The sequence below is a fragment of the Pinus tabuliformis genome, chromosome 5_2 (genome assembly GCF_031772625.1).
Source record: "Pinus tabuliformis cultivar Carrire ecotype Pingquan chromosome 5_2, CPIR1, whole genome shotgun sequence".
NCBI lineage: Eukaryota > Viridiplantae > Streptophyta > Pinopsida > Pinales > Pinaceae > Pinus > Pinus tabuliformis.
The window spans coordinates 244920443-244939771 of NC_142306.1; the positions used below are offsets into that span (position 1 = coordinate 244920443).

At 33.4% G+C, this 19329-nt stretch overlaps 1 pseudogene; it reads right to left on the minus strand.

Annotated features, from left to right (window-relative positions):
* Positions 1-19329, minus strand: part of LOC149158451 (beta-galactosidase 9-like) — a 47070-nt pseudogene that overhangs the window by 12893 nt on the left and 14848 nt on the right.

Below are 19329 nucleotides of genomic sequence, written 5' to 3' on the forward strand. Positions count from 1 at the left end.
AAGTACACAAGCTTTAGTGTTTTTCTTATAGAAAGGCAGTCTGTCTATCAGATCTTGATACACCCCCCCACAGGCTATTTGTCCAGACTTGGTCCAGCTGCAGGCTGAGCAGCTCCCTCAAGAAAGTGCGCAATTCTAGAGGACAACCAACCTTCCCTCTAGAAATTGTGCAATTTAGTTTGATAGCCTGCTGGGGTCTAGAATTGCACAATTATGCCAGTTAAGCTTCATCCAGAAAATTGTGCAATTCCTCCTAGCAGGGCTGCTCAACCCATGAATTGTACAATCCTAGGCAGCAGTCAGCTGCTCTGCCCAGAAATTGCACAAATCTCCTGGGAAGCCAATCCAACTCCCTTCCAGAAATGCGCATTTTCTCCCAACAATTGAGCAATCTCTTGCATGTGCAGTTGAGTTGACCAGTTCCCTCCGGGACCGAGAAAAACTGATTTGCATGCATGGGATGCTTCTCCCAAGGCAGAATGGAAAGGCATCCCTTGATTAAGGGATCTACTTTTAGCAACTAGAGGTTGCATGCAAGGATCATCTCGAAAACCTCCAACCAAGTGTCACTCTTCCTAGATTTGTGGCATGCACGTCACATATTTGATTTTATCAAAACTCATGAACCAGACACTACAGAGATCATTCCTAACATCAACCTTGCAGCTCTGACATCCCACATCGCATCTAGGAGCCGTCGACACATCCAACTCAATTGTTTTTGGATAAGACAGCTTTCCATATCTTGTGTTGCATTTCCAGCGCTTTTTGTGTTTCACTTCCTATGAATGTTGTCTGCTTGATTTCAATGAGTGCTTGGTGTTGTTTCGATACATACGAGCTTGTTCTAGCATCGTTTCAGTTTTCATTAGCATCTCACTGCTGTCGCATGCATGAAACTATTTTTCATGAACGATCGCCAATTCAGCGACTCACCTCACCCACATGCATGTTATTCTGTTTTTTGAATCTTTCATTCACTGTTTGCATGCACGATCATTCACTTATGCTTACACTTAGTATCACCATGCATTCACATTCACATTCGCTTTCAGTTTCCCGTCGGAGAGTCTGGGCAGCCTTGGCCTGAACTCTGCCTCACCAAGACAACATTTTGCAATCCTGAGAGGGAAGGCTCTTTCTTCCTCTTAGGAAATGCACATTTCTGGCCAATGACTGTCCTCAAGTTTTGCATTGCGCAATTTTTAGGGACAGTGACTGCTAGCCCAGAAAATTGTGCAATGCAGTCACTAAGCTTGCAACCATTGCCAGCTGAGATTGTGCATTGCTCAATTTCAATAGTTAGCAACCAGATTGGACTGTGCATTGTGTAGTTCCAGCAGCCAGCTAGCCTCCCAACAACCCAGATTGTGCCTTGCACAGTCTCAGCAGTCAGTGTCCTGACCTCCTGGAGGAAATTGCGCAACCTTCATGATCATTCACATAGGTACGTTGCAAGTCAATTCTCAAGTTCATTTTGGTTTTTGATTGACAGATTGCTTGCCATGATTTTTGCAATGTCGCTAGGTATCGTAGATGTTCATCTCCCTCTCAGCAATACAGGGAAAATGGTTTCCAAGAGAGCATAGTTGAAGACACCGTTCAGAGCACACTTGGAGATGCAGTCGATCAAGTGTCTATGGACTTGCCTACCCACGAAGACATTAAGTTGTTCATAGACAAGGACATCAAGATATGGCGACAACAACATCATAGCGAGCAACATCATGAACAACAACTGAAGGCATCATACCGGATGCAACAAATGCAAGATGAAGGTTGTTGTCAACTTAGAGGCAGAACAAAGTTGCAAGCTCAAGCAGATCCACTGGTGATGAAAACAACTTTGGAGACTCAGGCTATGAAGTGATGGCGTGACATGAAGATCACATAAAGACAAAGAATGGAACGAAGAAGGAGTTGCATGTGTTGAAGCAACAACTCAAGGAAGAACTTGAGTTGCACAGACAAGCGAATGAGTTGCAGCAGGAACAAGAACAATAGGGGGCGCAACATGCACTCACGGATGAAACTACGTCTGTACAAGTTATAGATCCATCCCAACAACTGGCACAGAGTAGACAAGGTGAGAAATGTTGTTGATCACATCCAAGGGAATGTAGAAACATGCATGTCATTGTGTGCACTTATGCGATCCCACCCATTCAACACACTCACCAAGGCGAAGACAAGAAGAAAGTTTGACTGGAGCTGAACATGTAGTTGACAGTTGATGCGTATGACCACCAACACACACTAGAAGATCAACATGGACACTATGCATCAGTGTATTGCAGGTTCTGCCACACCCAAAAAGACCATGCACATGCTAGCAGACGAGTTGGACGGAGGAGCCATACCAATGCACTCGGATACACCGGAGGCAAGAGTTCGCTTTAGCAAGATGTCACCGTTGAGCACATGCACACCATCACGGATGAACAAGCTTGGAAAAACCTCACTACCTTCACCATCACAAGCATGTAAAAGAGTTTGTCTCACCACAACAAGACTGAGTGTCAGTTATGTGTTGCATGGCTTGCTCAAGCCATTTTGTCTCACATGAGCACGTGCATTGTAATGAAACATCTTGTCAAGTGGATGTTCAAGTGTCGATAGTTGGATGTAATAGTCATAGAGTAGATGAAGAGTCATGAGGGTAAATGGACTGTCATAAAGGGGAATGTCAAGGGTCACCCCACCGTTTGCCATAAATAGAACTTCAAAACTCATTGTAAAGGCTTTTGGTCAACCAAGCTTCCGATAGGACTATCTTAGAGAGAGCTTGGACAGTATTGTAACGAGCCTTGGCTTCTCCACTGCGTAAAGCTATTACATCTCTTTGGAGGAGCAGGCAGTTGTGGCTGTAACATTCTGCTGCCGGAACTAGTGGTTGGACATGGATGTATTGTATGACTGGAACTTACACTTATTAATATAAAAAGAGCCAACACGTTTCATGCATATGTTGTATTGTATTCTATGATAGCTGGTTTACTCTAAATGATATATGTATTGGTTTGCTTATGCATGCATGTATAGATATCTGTGTATGTATGTATTTATTTATTATTTCCAACATTCTTTCAGATCATTAACCCTTTTATTTGTTTAGTATAAGGAAAGGTCCGTTATTACTTTTAATATTTTTAACTAATAATATCAATTTTAATTATTCTTACATTTTTATTTTATTTTATTAATTAATTTTAATTTTATGTATTTTTATTTATCCACTTTCCTTTTAGTTTTTAATACCTATAACTAACTATAATTAATTTATTTTATTTTATTTTCTAATCCTTATTTCCTCTTCCTATTTATTTATTGGATTATTTAATTTATTTATTCTACTGTTCTAATTTATTTATTAATTCTAACTAATTAACCCGTTGCGTAACTACTTCCCTTTAGTTTTACCTTACTAATGATACCATTTCTATTTTTTCATTTATAAAAATTAAATAAATAATTTATTTATTAATTTATATTTTTTCATTTATTTATATATTTATTCATTTATTTAATAAATAAATAAATAATTTATTATTATTTTTTAATTCTTCATTTATATATTTATTTAATAAATAAATAATTTATTCTTCATTTGTTTATTTATCTTACACCTAATATAACTAAATTTATATATATTTATTTACCTTACTAATGATACCATTTATTTTTATAAATTAAATAAATAATTTATTTTTTCTATTATATTTATTAATTTATATTTTTTCATTCATTTATTTATAAATAAATAAATAATTTATTATTATTTTATAATTCTTCATTTATATATTTATAAAATAATTTATTATTATTTTATAATTCTTCATTTATATATTTATTTATTTATCTTACACCTAATATAACTAAATTTATATTTTCATTTATATATTTAGATATTTATTTATTTACTTTATACCTAATATAACTAAATTTGACCTTGCTCCTTAGTCAACCTTTTGCCCAGGTAACCGTTGGTGTCTCTGCTCTAGCTATTTAAACATGCTAAGCTGGATCTGTTCTTCAACTTGTCCCGACGATGAACCACACTGGTTGGTTCGAAACACGTCGACAAATGGTTTCTCATGTGATTTTTGCCGAAAAATCTATCATAAACTTGTATGAATCTTTCTGAAATGTTCTGTTGTTTAACCATCACTTTGGATTTCTTGCTAACTTTCCTTCCATGTTGTGATGCATCTTCGCTCGTGTGTTCCCTTCTTAACTGCGTGTTACCATAGGTTTCCAAGGGACACACTCATCTCAACCCCCGTGTGTTAGAACCTCTCATGCACCTTCCTTGGCTCATTGCAATTGTCACACCCTTGCTACCAACAAAGTTATCCTACTTGCCTTTGTGCGAAATTGTGGTCAATGCATTACCGTACGACCCACTGCGGGGGCTTCTACACCAAACAATCTGAGGTCTAATTGGGATTTCTTATCGGGGAGATCCCCTTATATGTTGGCGGGTCCAACACCATCAATAGCTAGAAATTAAGTAAGAGCTAGATTCCAGCTTTCGTTTCTTGATTCTACCTCCCTTTCTTCTCCTTTTTACTTTTTATTTCTATCTTATTTTTAGATTTTTAGATTGTTTACTATTATTTTATTCTTTAACTCCGTTTGTTTTACTCAGTAATTATCCTCCTTTTTATATTATACTTATTTTTGTAACCCTCTAGATATTAGTTATTATTTTGTTCCCCTCTTGACCTTCATTTTTTTTAAAATATATAAGTTGAGTCTTTCTCTGCTATTTATTTTTCGCAATATTATTATTATTATTAAGTTAGTTAATATCACTGATATATGTATATGCCTATTAATCTCTTTATATTTAAATAATGATAAGTAACCTCTTTTTTCATTTTATATATTATGATAAATTATTTCTAGAACCATTTCTTAACCTATAACTCTAGTTCTATATAATTAAACATAGGTATAAGTTAACCCCTAATAATATTATATAGATTGATAATATCAATTATCTCTCACTACATAATTAGTTATTAAAACTTTATAATAAAATATTTTATTTACTCCTAAATATATAATATTTTAGTAGACAATTCCTTACCTCGGATTTTAAATTATATTTTACTTTCCTTATTAATTAATTATTAAAATATTGGAATAAATTATTTTATATTTATTTATTCCTAAGAGCTAGTTTTTCAATAAATATATAATATTTTAATAGATAACTCCTTACCTCGGATTTTAAATAATATTTTACTTACGTTATTAATTAATTAATAAATTATCGGAATAAAATATTTTATATTTATTTATTCCTAAGAGCTAGTTTTTAAATAAATATATAATATTTTAATAGATAACTCCTTACCTTGGATTTTAAATAATATTTTACTTACCTTATTAATTAATTATTAAAATATTGGAATAAAATATTTTATATTTATTTATTCCTAACAACTAATTTTTAAATTAATATATAATATTTTAATAGATAACTCCTTACCTTAGATTTCTAAATAATATTTTACTTACCCTATTAAATAATTAATTATTAAAATGTTAGAATAAAGTATTTTATATTTATTTATTGCTAACAACTAATTTTTAACTAAATATATATTATTTTAATAGATAACTCCTTACCTCTAATTTTTAAATAATATTTTACTTACCTTATTAACTAATTTACCAACGACTAATTTTCAACAACTAACTCTGGGTAATGATGCATCCATGCTATTTATTCCTTAAGATTTACCAACAACTAATTTTCAACAACTAATTCTGGGTAATGATGCATCCATGCTATTTATTCCTTAAGATTGATTGATTCTTCGCCTTGTCCTGAGGATGGACCACATTAGTTGGTTCGAAACGTCGACCAAATCCTAATAATGTGATTAATATGAAAGACATCTATTTAAATTAATCACTGTTCATTTTTCAATTTAAAAAAAGAAAGAAATAAAACTTACATTTTTTGTTTTGTTTTTTCACTTAATTCGAACATCGGTGCGTTCGATAGTAAAGAGCCTCGATGTGTTTACAAGTAAAGTGCACCGAAATTTCTAGGGCACCAAATTTTTTCAACGGATCGACATGATATATATATATATATATCCCGTAACAGTGCGGTTAATATTTTAACGCAACGACACAACTTGTATTTAAATGCATTGTTGTTGTAATTGTTATAAGAGCACCAACATGTTAGAATTTGTTTTTATTTTCAAAATCCCAAAAACAGGTACGTACGTTGCTGTTTTTATTTAAATGCATCGGTGAGGTTTTGTACAAGAGCACCGATATGATAACATATTTTATATTTTTGGAATGTCAGAAACTAGTGTAGATATTATTTGAACGCCTTGGTGCTGTTATGGTTTGAACACATAGGTTCGATTTGTCCTAATAAGCACACTGGTAAGGTTTAAAAGTTATTTGAAGTTTCATTTCACATAAAATGACATATTCATCTCAAATGATCCTTCAGGACACATCCACATGAATTACAATAGTTCATAGTATACATTTTCTGCTTAAAGTTGCCTTATTATTAAAAAATGGTTTGAAAACTATATTGAAATTCAGAGTGTGGTTATATGGTTCTCGAAATTAATTTTAGCTATGTACACAAAATTGTATTTCTCATTTTTTTCAGATGCGGGGAGAAAATCTCAATAATATGAAATGGCCAATTCTTCAAATTTCAACTCGTTCCATATTGATGATCAAATTCCTTCTCGGAGTTCTCCCTTTCCATCTTCAGTAAGTATAATTTTTATTTTTATTTCAATTATTTATATATATATATATATATATAAATAATCCATGTCAATTTGAATAAAAATGTATCCAAATTTGCAGGATCTTGATTCAAAATAAAGTTCAGATGCAGAAATATTCCTCCATTTCAAAAACATTAGAAGCTCTTATCAAGAGCAACATATTGCAAGCAATTGGTAGATGAAAATGGACAACCTCTTCACCTTTCTAATTAGAACATGACATCTTCCACCCACAATCTTAGATCAACAACAGTAATGATTGTTTGGTATAATGTAATTTCAACAAACCAATTGCATTGATGTGCTTACTAATATCATTGATAATGTACTAATGGTGTTAAATATTTTTTGAAATTAGGATTCTAGTGATGATGAGTGACCCACCTACCATCTTCCAGTGCACCCCACTACAACGTCAAAGCGAGAGAAGGAGAAAGACTCAGAGAGGAAGCAAGCAAATAATGATTGAATCAACCTCCTATTCAATTCCCACTACGTCCAGATTCCCCAATTAGGAATGACTACAACAATTGTAGTTCTTCATCACAGGTTGGAAATGGAAGCAATCAAATAGAGTTTTGTATGGATGATTACTTATGAGATACAACTACCATGGAGGAAATCAAATAGAGGTTGGTATGGATGATTACTTGCAGGATACAACTGCCATGGAGGCAATGTTACTAGGTTCATTCTAGAACAATGAGCTAGGGGATGATGCTCATATCATTGATTCCTTATTCAAAGCCTGAAATTTTCTTCCACTACCCCTCTCTTTGGACTTGCGGGCAAGTCAAATTCTACTCAACTGGGCACAACGATGTTGCTATACAACTTGAAAGAAAAATTTGGCAAGTCAAATGCATGTTTCTTGATAATATTGAGGTAATTCACTTGCATGATTGATCAAGTCCCTTATATTTTGAGAAATCTTGTCACACAATCAACATTAAAATGGTTGATTTTACGAACGTTAAATATTGACATTGTACAATTATATTCCCCGTTGAATATAGGTTATTCAATGACAATGTTCTTTTGAGTGATAATGTATTTCCAGGTAGCTGTGACGAGGTAAAACAGTTGTTGAAAATGTTGGGCGTTGAGTACATATCATATCATGCATGTCTGAATGATTGTATTCTATATAGAGGAGGATATGAAGACAAAGAGATATGTCCCAAATGTGGGCATGACAGATACAGTGAATAAGAAATGGGGTAAATCAAACGATCCTCCTCATAAGATCTTGAGGAAGATGCCTATAATCCCAAGGATTCAAAATCTTTTTCGTTGCAAAGAATTAGCTATGTTGTAGGGATGGCATGCCTCACATAGAAGTGAGTTAGGAGATATGTGAATCCCAACAGATTCAATAGACATGAAGCATATAGAGGATACACGGCTTAAAAAATTCAAGGATAAATTATGAACTCTACAACTCAGCATAGCCATGGATGGTGTCAACCCATATTCCCTCCAAAGCACCAACTATTTTGTTTGGCCTGTAGTAGTGATTAATAACAATACCCCCCCATGGTTGTTTGTGAAGAATGAACATCTTATGTTGGCTCTCATAGTCCCTGGTAGAAGATAAGTGAAGAATATGGATGTCTACTTACAACCATTGGTAGATGAATTGAAGGAATTATGGGAAGGGATACATGTGTACGATGTATTAAGAACCATCACAATAGAGAGGAGTTTTACATTGTATGACATATGTGCTTACACCATACATGATTATCCAGGATTAGGAGTTTGCTCTGGTAAATAATTTTTTAATTGATTTGTTTATATACGTAACAATATTGTTTTTCATATTAGTTTAATTCACTGCAATTGTTCTGATCTTCATGGCTGCTAATGTGCCGACCTATATACAATAATTTCGTAGGTCTTGTAACAAAAGGGTATCATGGATGTAAATGCTGTGGACCTTTTATGAAGGCTAGGTGGTCCAACCACCTACGAAAGCCAGTGTATGACAGATCTAGGGTATTCCTCCCAAAAGAACACCTTTACAGAAGAGCAACATCCGCTTCAGGGAAAATTTAAAGAACCCCCCTAAATTTATATGTATAATAAATGGGAGAATCCCCATGATACATAAGAAAAATGGAAAGCAATTTAACTACTAATATAATATGTGTATATATATATATATATATATATTTTGCGAATCTCTCACCAGATTATATTATCTTGTAAAATCATTGCGATTCTTTCACTAAATTATAAGATCTTGGCGAATCCTTCACTGAATAATAAAACTTTGTAAACCCTTGGCAAACCTTTTACTAAGTTATAAAACATTGTGAAGTCTTGGGAAAATATTTGATAAAGTATAAAACCATATATGACAAGAGCCACATGGTGGTAATGTCACTGTTTTTGTATTTATTTTGCACATTGCCACCACATGGCACTTGTTTATAAAATTTTGAATTTATAAAAATTTTATTGACCATAATTTTGAATTAATAATTGTTATTATAATTTTTTTAAGTTTTAAAAATTCACACTATTTATTCAAAACTAAAAATACGAGGAAAGCTTTGATTCTATTGATTATGAATGCGAAAAAGGAAAAAAATAATAATTTTCGTGTTTCATGTAATATAATGTAATAGAATTGAGCACACAACCACATAATAATGTTACATTTTCCTAAATGTAATATTAGTAGAGACACCTTTATTCAAATTAGACAAATATATCTCCTCGGAGGAGAAGATAAGTACTGTCCATGTTGTTGGCAGGTCATTTTGTCTCTGCACCTCTAAAATAAACAAGCTTTGTTTTACAGTTTTATCCTATATTCAAATAAGACAAATTTATCTTCTCAGAGAAGAAAAGTGACATCCATCTTGTTGACAAGCCATTTTGTCTCTGAAACTCTAAGATAAACAAACTTTGTTTCACAGTTTTATCCTTAGCAGAAAGAAATTGATCTAAATGCATCAAATATTAATAAAATATGAAACAAGAGAAATAAATTTTCATGAAGTGAACTGGAACTGTTTCAAATTTCTTGCACATTCCTAGAGTTCTAAGTTATAGCATCAATTATTTTGTCTTTATAGCTCTTGGGATTATGAGTTCAACCTTAGTGTTAAAACGCCTTGTACTTTTAAAGTGAAAATTTTATTCATTAATGTAAATAGGGTAGTGTATGAATTAATACATTAACTGTCGCACAAGTTTAAGCAAAGGTTGCCTATGATCATGGAAGAAACTCAAACTACTTAAAGGAGGACACTAGCCATCAAATGAAAAAAATGTGATCACTTGTAAACATGAATCCTAATCTCGCTCCATATTCTACACTCACTATAAATAATTCGATGAGAGAAATTTTCCATGGAGAATGATGCAATTCAAGAAAGGAATGCAAATAGCTCAACCAATCACCCATTTGGCCAATTTGGAATTTGAAAGGTTGAGAACGAAAGTTTGAACACCCCATGAAAACTCAACTAATTAGCATTCAAAGGGTCCCATGAGGAGTTCACAATGCACAGTCATTGCCATAAATTTCCCATCGATGGTCAAAATGGGGAGCTTCATTGTTGTTCTTTTGAAGTTGATATGAAAGTGAAGCAATATTACTAGACACTAAACCATATATCACAAACAAATCCATGATATATTGTCCTTTGGAACATTGAAAATGAACCAAAACTTGCAAACTTAGTGGTTGAAATTTGTTGTCCTTTGGAACATTGAAGGTGAACCCTTGGTATGTGTAATTTTTGTACTTTGTCAGTACTCTCAAGATGCCAAAAGTTGATAGATTGAGAATGTGATTCAGATACATGAGCACACACACTATCTATAGATCTTCTAATGAGTGAAACTCCAGAAGGATTTCCTCCAATTTCCTCAAACAACACCAACACATTTCCCATAGGTTGTAGCCACGATCAAGGAACATGGTACCTAAAACCATGAAATATTTTGATGTTCAAATAATCACAAATTCCTCCCACCAGATTTAACCATTATTAAGAGCTCATAGAATCCACCCTTAATGTGATAAATTTGGAAGAGCACAGTTCATTATTTATAAAATACAACACCGATTAAAAAATTCTTGCAACAAATTACAGATCACTCACCAGCACTGAGAATATTGGCCACAATTTGTCGCACATTTGTGAGGTCGGTAAGTTCCTTCATAAGAACATCCATCTGAGCAGACACCTTCCGCAATATATGAAGGCTAGTATCATCCAATGCTATGCCCATTTACCCAAGCTTGGCCTTTTCCCATGGTGCTTAAATCCAATCCTAATGGATCTTTGCCATCTAGTGCATCAAACATGGCTTGTACAATAGATAAATTTAGACTTTGTACAAATAAGCTTCGGCAAAATCTTTATCTTACTCAATTTTTTCCATCCAAGTATAACCAGAAATATGTTGTTGATACCAAATCTAGTTCCCACACTTGATGACCATTACCTTATACCATGTTAGAGGTTGTTTCTGAGGAATCACTACTCCTTTCATCCATTCAACAATTTTATTTCCACTACTGTTGAGATTCATTGATTTACCTTTCAATCCAATCTACATGCATAAAGTATAAAGAATAAAATAACCTATATTAGACATGATGAAAGCAAAGATGAGATTATTCTTTGGAGAATTTATGATAGATATTTAGATTCAGTACATTAATTATCTATTATTTAATAGTTCTAAGGTCTAGTAAGTCATCCCCAAGGCCATTGAAATATTTTTCATTTGTTTAGATATCAAGAATGTAGGACCCAGTTGCTGCAGAATCTCAATGAAAGAACAAGAAAACACCTTTCCCTTGTTCATTGTTTTTAAAAGTAGTAACATGTAATCATATATTGTTGTAACATTGGTCAGTTACCTATTATTGCCAAATTATTATGACCCTAAACATTACAACAAAATTTCACCTTTGACGACTGATCTTTGTTGTTTATATAATTCTCCTAAAATGTCATTTCAAAATGTGTAAACACAGAAAACAAACTAGGATTGGTAGGAGAAACAAAGACATAAGTTTGGCAATGAAAGATCATAGTACTAGAAACAAAAACTGACGAAGGGAATGGCATGACGTTGTAAAAAATATATTCTCATTAAAATAAGCTTTTTCTCAATTTTCCAGGTAATTTTTCATTTTGTCTTGAATCATCATATTTTTATCCATGTATTTCTACAATAACGATATGCTTGTATTTCAGTTCACAAAAATACCATCTAAAATATAAGAAAATAACAACAAAAGGAAAGCTTCAAGTTAAAATGACCCTAACCTGATATAACCACCTTTGTGAGGACAAATCTCGTGTTCCATTCTTGAAACCACTAAAGTTTATTAGACCCAAAACTCTTACATTTCCATCTCAAAATGGGGCCCAATATTCTTTATCACAAACAAAAAAACTCTTTGAGTAACTTTAGAGGAAAAGTGTAACAATAATAAGTATACACCATCCATTTGTTGGTTCCTCTATTAAACAACCAACATGTAAAACCTAACTATCAAACATTTCAAATTTAAGCTACAACTTATAGACACAGGTATCTGTTAGTTGTTTGAAATCTACCCAACGAAAAAATAAAAGGCATGGAACATAAGCAGCAGCTTAAAAGGTTTTGAAGCCAACATGTAGACAAACAGTCATACTCAAGAGAGAAATTTTGTTTGTTCCAACATTTAACTTGACACCAGATGAAAACCTCACTTTCGGGTCCTCCCTCCTTCCATACTCACTCCCTGAAAGCATCCAAGAAAAATTTAAATCCAATTTGCAGAACCCTGGAAGAAGTATAGCTCTAAGTTCTCTATACTCTTGATTTATTCTAGGAAAAAGCATCACTATCATAAACTAGAATTTCCAGTTATTTGATGGTATGAAACTCGACACAACAACATGTTGAAAAGTGTATAATTATAGCTAAAGTTTAATGCTAAATAAGAAAATACCTGCAAGATCACCATTTATGAAGACATGCAATGCATCACCTGTTGACTGTACAGTAAGGACTGGGAGACCACCATTCTTTATAAAGTGTTCATCTTCATCAACTTCCACACTACTCAAGACATGATTTAATTAGTGTCTAGGAATGCATGAAGCCATGAGTGCATGCCTATGAATTAAAACTTTACATTTAAATCAAAGCCTAATGAACTGAGCATCATCAGATACCCTTCCTGTCAATTTTATATAGGTAGCATGTTGAAAACCACAACATCGATACAATTGAAATGAGGATAAATAACATATATTTTAGACAAACTATAAAATAGTATAATTACATGGGAAGGCAACAACAAATTTATGAATCCAATGATTCATGTTAGTACTCCTCTTCTCCCAATTATGAGGTCTGAATATTTTTTAATTTTGAGTTTCACACACATTCAATGCATGGGCTAGTGCAAGTATGATAAATGAGCAGGAGATAATTCAATATAGGAAAGGAGAAATATGCAAAACATCAGATACATATATCAATATTAACAAAGAAGGAAGCAACCCATGAATAATCAAAAGTAGCAATCTTAACATACAATTTGAAAGTTCAAATTAAAAAAGATACAAAATTCAAATCTAAGCATGCTCTTTCACAAGGACAATCCACTAAAATTTTCAACTATGACCACACTAATTGGCACCAGTGAAAGAAAAAATTCAATGAGAAAATAGGATAATGTTATGAAACCACTATAACATATAAGGAAACTATGGTGTCTCACCTTGTTATGTACCACAATTACCTGTATCATCTCTTGTAACATTTATCTGCTCTAGCAAACCCACTGCAGTGATGCAATTCTCTTCAAAAGAGGCAATATTTTCATCAATAGATTCCCAAGCAAACCCTCCAATAGGTTCCATTTTCATTTGTGATGTTTGTACGTCAACCTATTACAATGAGAGAATCATATTTTAAGTAGATTCTATAGTAACACATGCATGTAGATTTGGTAAAAGAGAGGCCAAACACACCTCATTATCGAAGGTAGAAAAGCAGTGCATTGAACTAGAAAGCTTAATGTTAGACACCAACAAAAAATGATGAATTAGAAAAAGAACAATTTCCAGAGAATTTATCACCCATTATACCTAATCTATTAATAATTTAATATAATATCGAGCATGTGACATGGTACAATATACATACATGCAAGCCTGGCATCCAAAAAACCATAACAGAAAAAAAAATGCATATTTTGTGTTTTATTATCAAATTCTCTCCGAGATATCAGATACACATTCTTTTGTCTAGTATCAGCTGGACCAGTGGGTAAATTGATTAATTGTTTGGTGCATATAAGCAATTATTGTAAACTGAGTCTAGATTCTATACTTACATTTTGCTAGTTTATGCTCAAATTAGAATAAACAACTTGCAACAAATGTGATCAACATCCAGATAAGTTTGTGCATCAACTTTAACAAGTTGCATGAGCCTCAATACTTTGAGATAAAAAAGGGCTAGAATCACAACTCTAATAACTCAAGGTTATCACCTTTGCAGTATTGAAAACCACATTTCTGCAATCAGGGAGAATGCTAACAGACCATAGAGCTATTTTATAGGGTTGACCATTAAATATGACTCTTCCAACATTATTTGAATCATAATTTACAAGAAATGCAGTGGCACAATTTCTAGCTCTTTCATAATATACATAAGCCTAAATAGGCAACAGATAAATCAATTTTGTCCCATGAAGCATCCTTTAAGAAAGTAGGAGAACTTTTCTATTTTATGTCTACCAGAGTGTATAGAAGAAAATCTTAATTGTAGAACTGCAATAATGAGTGTGCTTCATCGGTTCTGTTTTAAAGGGGATCACTTTTATATCTATAAATATTCAAAATTGCATGGGAATTTGACATTTGTTACCTTCGAAGGCTTGAACTGTAGCCAAACCTGGTGAAATTCCTTTTGTTATTTGAGGTACCCTTCAAACTTATTAATCAAGGCCTTAATTAAACCATTGCCATGTTTCTGCCTAGGCACTTACGTAAGTTGTGGGACTTTATTTAGAATGTTAAGTTTAACCAGTCAATAACATAGTTTATTTCCATAAATCATCCATGGTCCTGACCCCTTTTCCTTGTTGCAGGGCTTAAAGTGGAGCACTTGGATATTGCATGTTTTCATGGATGCTTAGTATCTCACTGCAAGAGGTTTGAGATGTAGTGAAATTTGTGCAATTCCTTTTGTCACTAGACACACACGATACATGGCTTAGTTAACAAGGCTTAGTTTTACAAATTAGGCCATTTTGTAAAACTTCACCTTATTCTATAATTGAGGTTTTTTTCTATGAAAAACCCTTTATAAATTGATATAGTATGATATTTTCCCCTACAACTGTGATTATGACACTGAGAAAGGTATGCAAATCCTTTTATTCATTGAAAAATGGTAATTATTATTACCTTACTATGATTGCAGATGTGATGCTTACGTGAAGGCATTGAAACAACTTACTGTCCATCAAGCTCTTAATATTCTTATAATTGCACTAAAACGATTTAAGGTTCTATTTGCCACCATAGCTTAATCCATGTTTGCACATTGTCCTAATGTTATCCTGGTTCATATAGTTCATGGAGTTATGATGGAATTTACTCTTTAGTTATTACAAGAATATTTTATGAAGAATCAAGATGAAAACTGGGAGGTTTGGCAAGTTGAACAAGAGAGTAATATTCCCTTAAACACTAGATTTGTCACCTTACGTGAATGGAAAGGGAAATGGTTTGCATATATACAAGCTTTATGTTGTTGTTTTGCACGTTGATATGCTAAATGACTCCTTTTTTGGGCATTATGTTTATTATGTAAAGGAACTGCATGGATCATGGTATAGAATAAATGATTTCATTGTAAGTACAACTTTTATGATCAGGGACATATCCTAGGAAGTTTATAGTTTTGAACCATTGTATATTTTAACGCAACAAAGTTATCTTTGCTTGTTGTAGTTTGAGACTTGAGTCAGTACTTATGGAACTGTTTTTTTTACAGGTTAAGAGAGTTGATCTAGAGGACGTATTGTCTGAAAGAGCTTATATGCTTCTATACAGTAGGTGAGTCTATGCATGTTGTTTCATAATATATGAAAGAAGGGATGTGTCTCTTTCTTTTGAAATTGAATTCCTGCATGGTAATGTTACAAATATTTTATTTTCAGAAAATAAAAATAAAAATGACATTTTACTTCTATATTGGTCTAATATTTTCCTTACATTCCACAAAAAAATTGCCATATGATTTGGTGGTTCTGGAATTTGATTTTTTAACTTATTGTTGAATTCTTGATGATTGTTTTTCAGATTTGATTTTGTTGCATAACACATTATTGGCCATTTTTCAGATTTGATTTTGTTGCATAGCATATTATTGGCACAAAAGATCCTACTTTGTTTTCTTTATTACCTTGTAGCAATTTATGAAAGTTGTGTGATTTTAAGGTTCTGATTATCTGTTCCGATTTAAGATTACAACATTTTTCCCCTTGTGACAAAGTATCTATTCGACCCCCCTCAGTTGTTGCTGATAGCCCTACCTCAGCAATTAAAAAAGTGGCAAAATATTATTTTAATCATAGTACATCTCTTGTTCACAATCAATCTCATTTTACATCTTGTAGGATAGATGGATATCTATCCAATCCCTTTGAAGTGGTGGAACCCCTCAGGAGCAACCTTGGTAATGGACAAGAAGCTACCATTTAAAAGATTGAAGTTTTGGGAAACCTTACAAGCAGTGATGAGCTAGGAAATATGCAGGAGTTAAATTTAGCTATAGGATCTTTGAGTAGTTGTGACGTGGATATGGTTCTTGTAGATGTGACATCTGAAGTATCAGGATTGTTAACTAGTAATTCAAGTTGTTCAGAAGAGTCATCGATGAAAGATGGAGAAAGGAGCTTGAATACAGTTCATTCCACCCTTTCTCAACCCAAGCCACTGAACACATGCTTGAATAGGAGTTCTTCCTGCCTTTCTCATATGGCAATGAAGTAGAGCCTTCCTATGAACAATATAAATGAAAGAGCCGTCTCATTCGATCCATTGGAATGCTTGGTTTTCTTCACTCACAATAGGTTAGATAATGGAGATTGTAGTTTCTCAGCCTCAAATCATTCCTATTTAGATACCACGAGGACCATTGATTTGACTTAAAGTGATACAAACAATATTTCTACCATTCAGAATTGGGATTTAGATGTAGTTGGCCCAGAAAAGATGGATTGTGGCTATGAAGTAACACAACTCTCAACTGAAAATTCTAGTGACAATTTTCATGGTTTTCTTAACGATTATGCTATAAATGGAATTATGGATAATTATTCACAACGTATTCCACCTACTATTAATATATAACCATTTTCTTGTGACAATGGTGAAGCTCCGAATTCATCTGTTCATGCCTGACAACCTACAATTAATTATGAAAATCAACATGGAACTATTTTGAACTACAAGGATTCATGTGGTAAGGCTGGAAAGAATAACAATATTTCTGAAGCTGATATGATGAAGAAATATAATGATGTGGGGGATGAACCTAAAAAATAGGTAGGTTCTTCTTCCAGGCAAGCGATTAGGAATGATTCTCATCCTGTCATGCCATGCATTGCTGCTCAGTCATCAGCTACAAAACCAAGAATACTCAACAAGGATAAAAACTTTGTTGATTCCCAATTTAATTTGACATTAACAACATATAATGATGTAATGTCGTGTAAAATAAACTAGAGATGCAGAGGGATTTCCTATTGAGGATGGCATGGTGGATGGACATGCAAATTCTACATCAAAATTATGGTCAGTTGCACGCCATCACTTAAAGGAACACAATGATACATGTCAAAATGGGTAGAATGGATGTCTTGAAAATGCACAAGGTGCAATGTTAGAAGGTTCTACTTCTACTAATGAACTTTCTGTTAGTCCACTAGATTCTAACAAAATTGCCACTACCTACAATATTGGTAAATCGATTAGTACACGAGCAAAGAAAGTTGTAAAACCAAAGGCTATATTTACTCCAAGTTTTTTGAATAAACCTTCAAGTTTGTCTCCTATGACTGGTTCTATTTCATCTCAAAATGGTAAAAATCATTCATTTACATCAAGTGGAGAATGTTCCTCACGCAAAGACTCTTATTTTCATGGTTATGGTGCCAAGTTTGTGACTCTATCTTTACTAAGCTTGCCACGGGTCCTAGAGCTGAGACAATAGCTTCTATTTCATGTGAGGTAGCCAAGAGATAAACAAGAAGCACCATGAAAGAAAATCCCTTGCTTTCTCCTAGTTTTCTAGATATGAGAACGAGGTCACAACATCTAACCCGGTCTAAGGCCCCACAAAAGAATATTGTAGTGCAAATGGATTTACAACAGTGCATAAAACTATAGTGGGGGATGGGATATTTTGTGTTGGTCAATTTGATGCATATGGTTGCAAGCCAATATTAGGTCAATTCCCTTGCCAAATAAATAGATAACCTGATAGATTGTCTGGGGATGAAATTCAACTCCTAAAAAAACTTCTCTCAATTTTGAAATACTGTGAGACAAATTCAAGTGAAAATTATAGAAAATATATCACATCCAAGATATAACGTACCATATTCATCTATGGGTGCATCATAGTCATAAAAAGTTGCAATGAAAGGCCTTCTTGCTGTACGACCAAAATTTGTTCCTCCATGGTACTACAATAGAAACAAATTAGAATCATACATAATTTAGTCTACAAGAGGGTAAGGGTTTTGTAAAACTTCACCTTATTCTATCATTGGGGTTTTTTTCTATGAACAACCCTTTATAAATTTATTTTGTATGATATTTTCCCCTACAACTGTGATTATGACACTGATAAAGGTATGCAAATCCTTTTGTTAATTGAAAAATGGTAGTGATTGTTACCTTACTATGATTGAAAATGTGATGCTTACGTGAAGGCATTGAAACAACTTACTTTCCATCAGGGTCCTAATATTCTTACAATTGCACTGAAATGATTCCAGGTTCTATTTTCCACCATAACTTAATCCATGTTTGCACATTGTCTTAATGTTATCCTGGTTCATATAGTTCATGGATTTTTTATGGAGTTTACTCTTTAGTTCTTACAAGAATATTTAATGAAGAATCAAGATGTAGACTGGGAGGTTTGGCAAGTTGAACAAGAGGGTAACATTCCCTGAAACACTGGATTTGTCACCTTATGTGAGTGGAAACAGAAATGGTTTGCATATATACAAGCTTTATGTTGTTGTTGTGCACATCGATATGCTAAATGCCTCCTTTTTTGGGCATTATGTTTGTTATGTAAAGGACCTGCATGGATCATGGTATAGAATAGATGACTTCAAAGTAAGTACAACTTTTATGATTAGCCACAGATCCTAGGAAGTTTATAGTTTTGATCCATTGTGCACCTTAACGCAACAAAGTTATCTTTCCTTGTTGTAGTTTGAGACTTGAGTCAATACTTATGGAACTGTTTTGTTTACAGG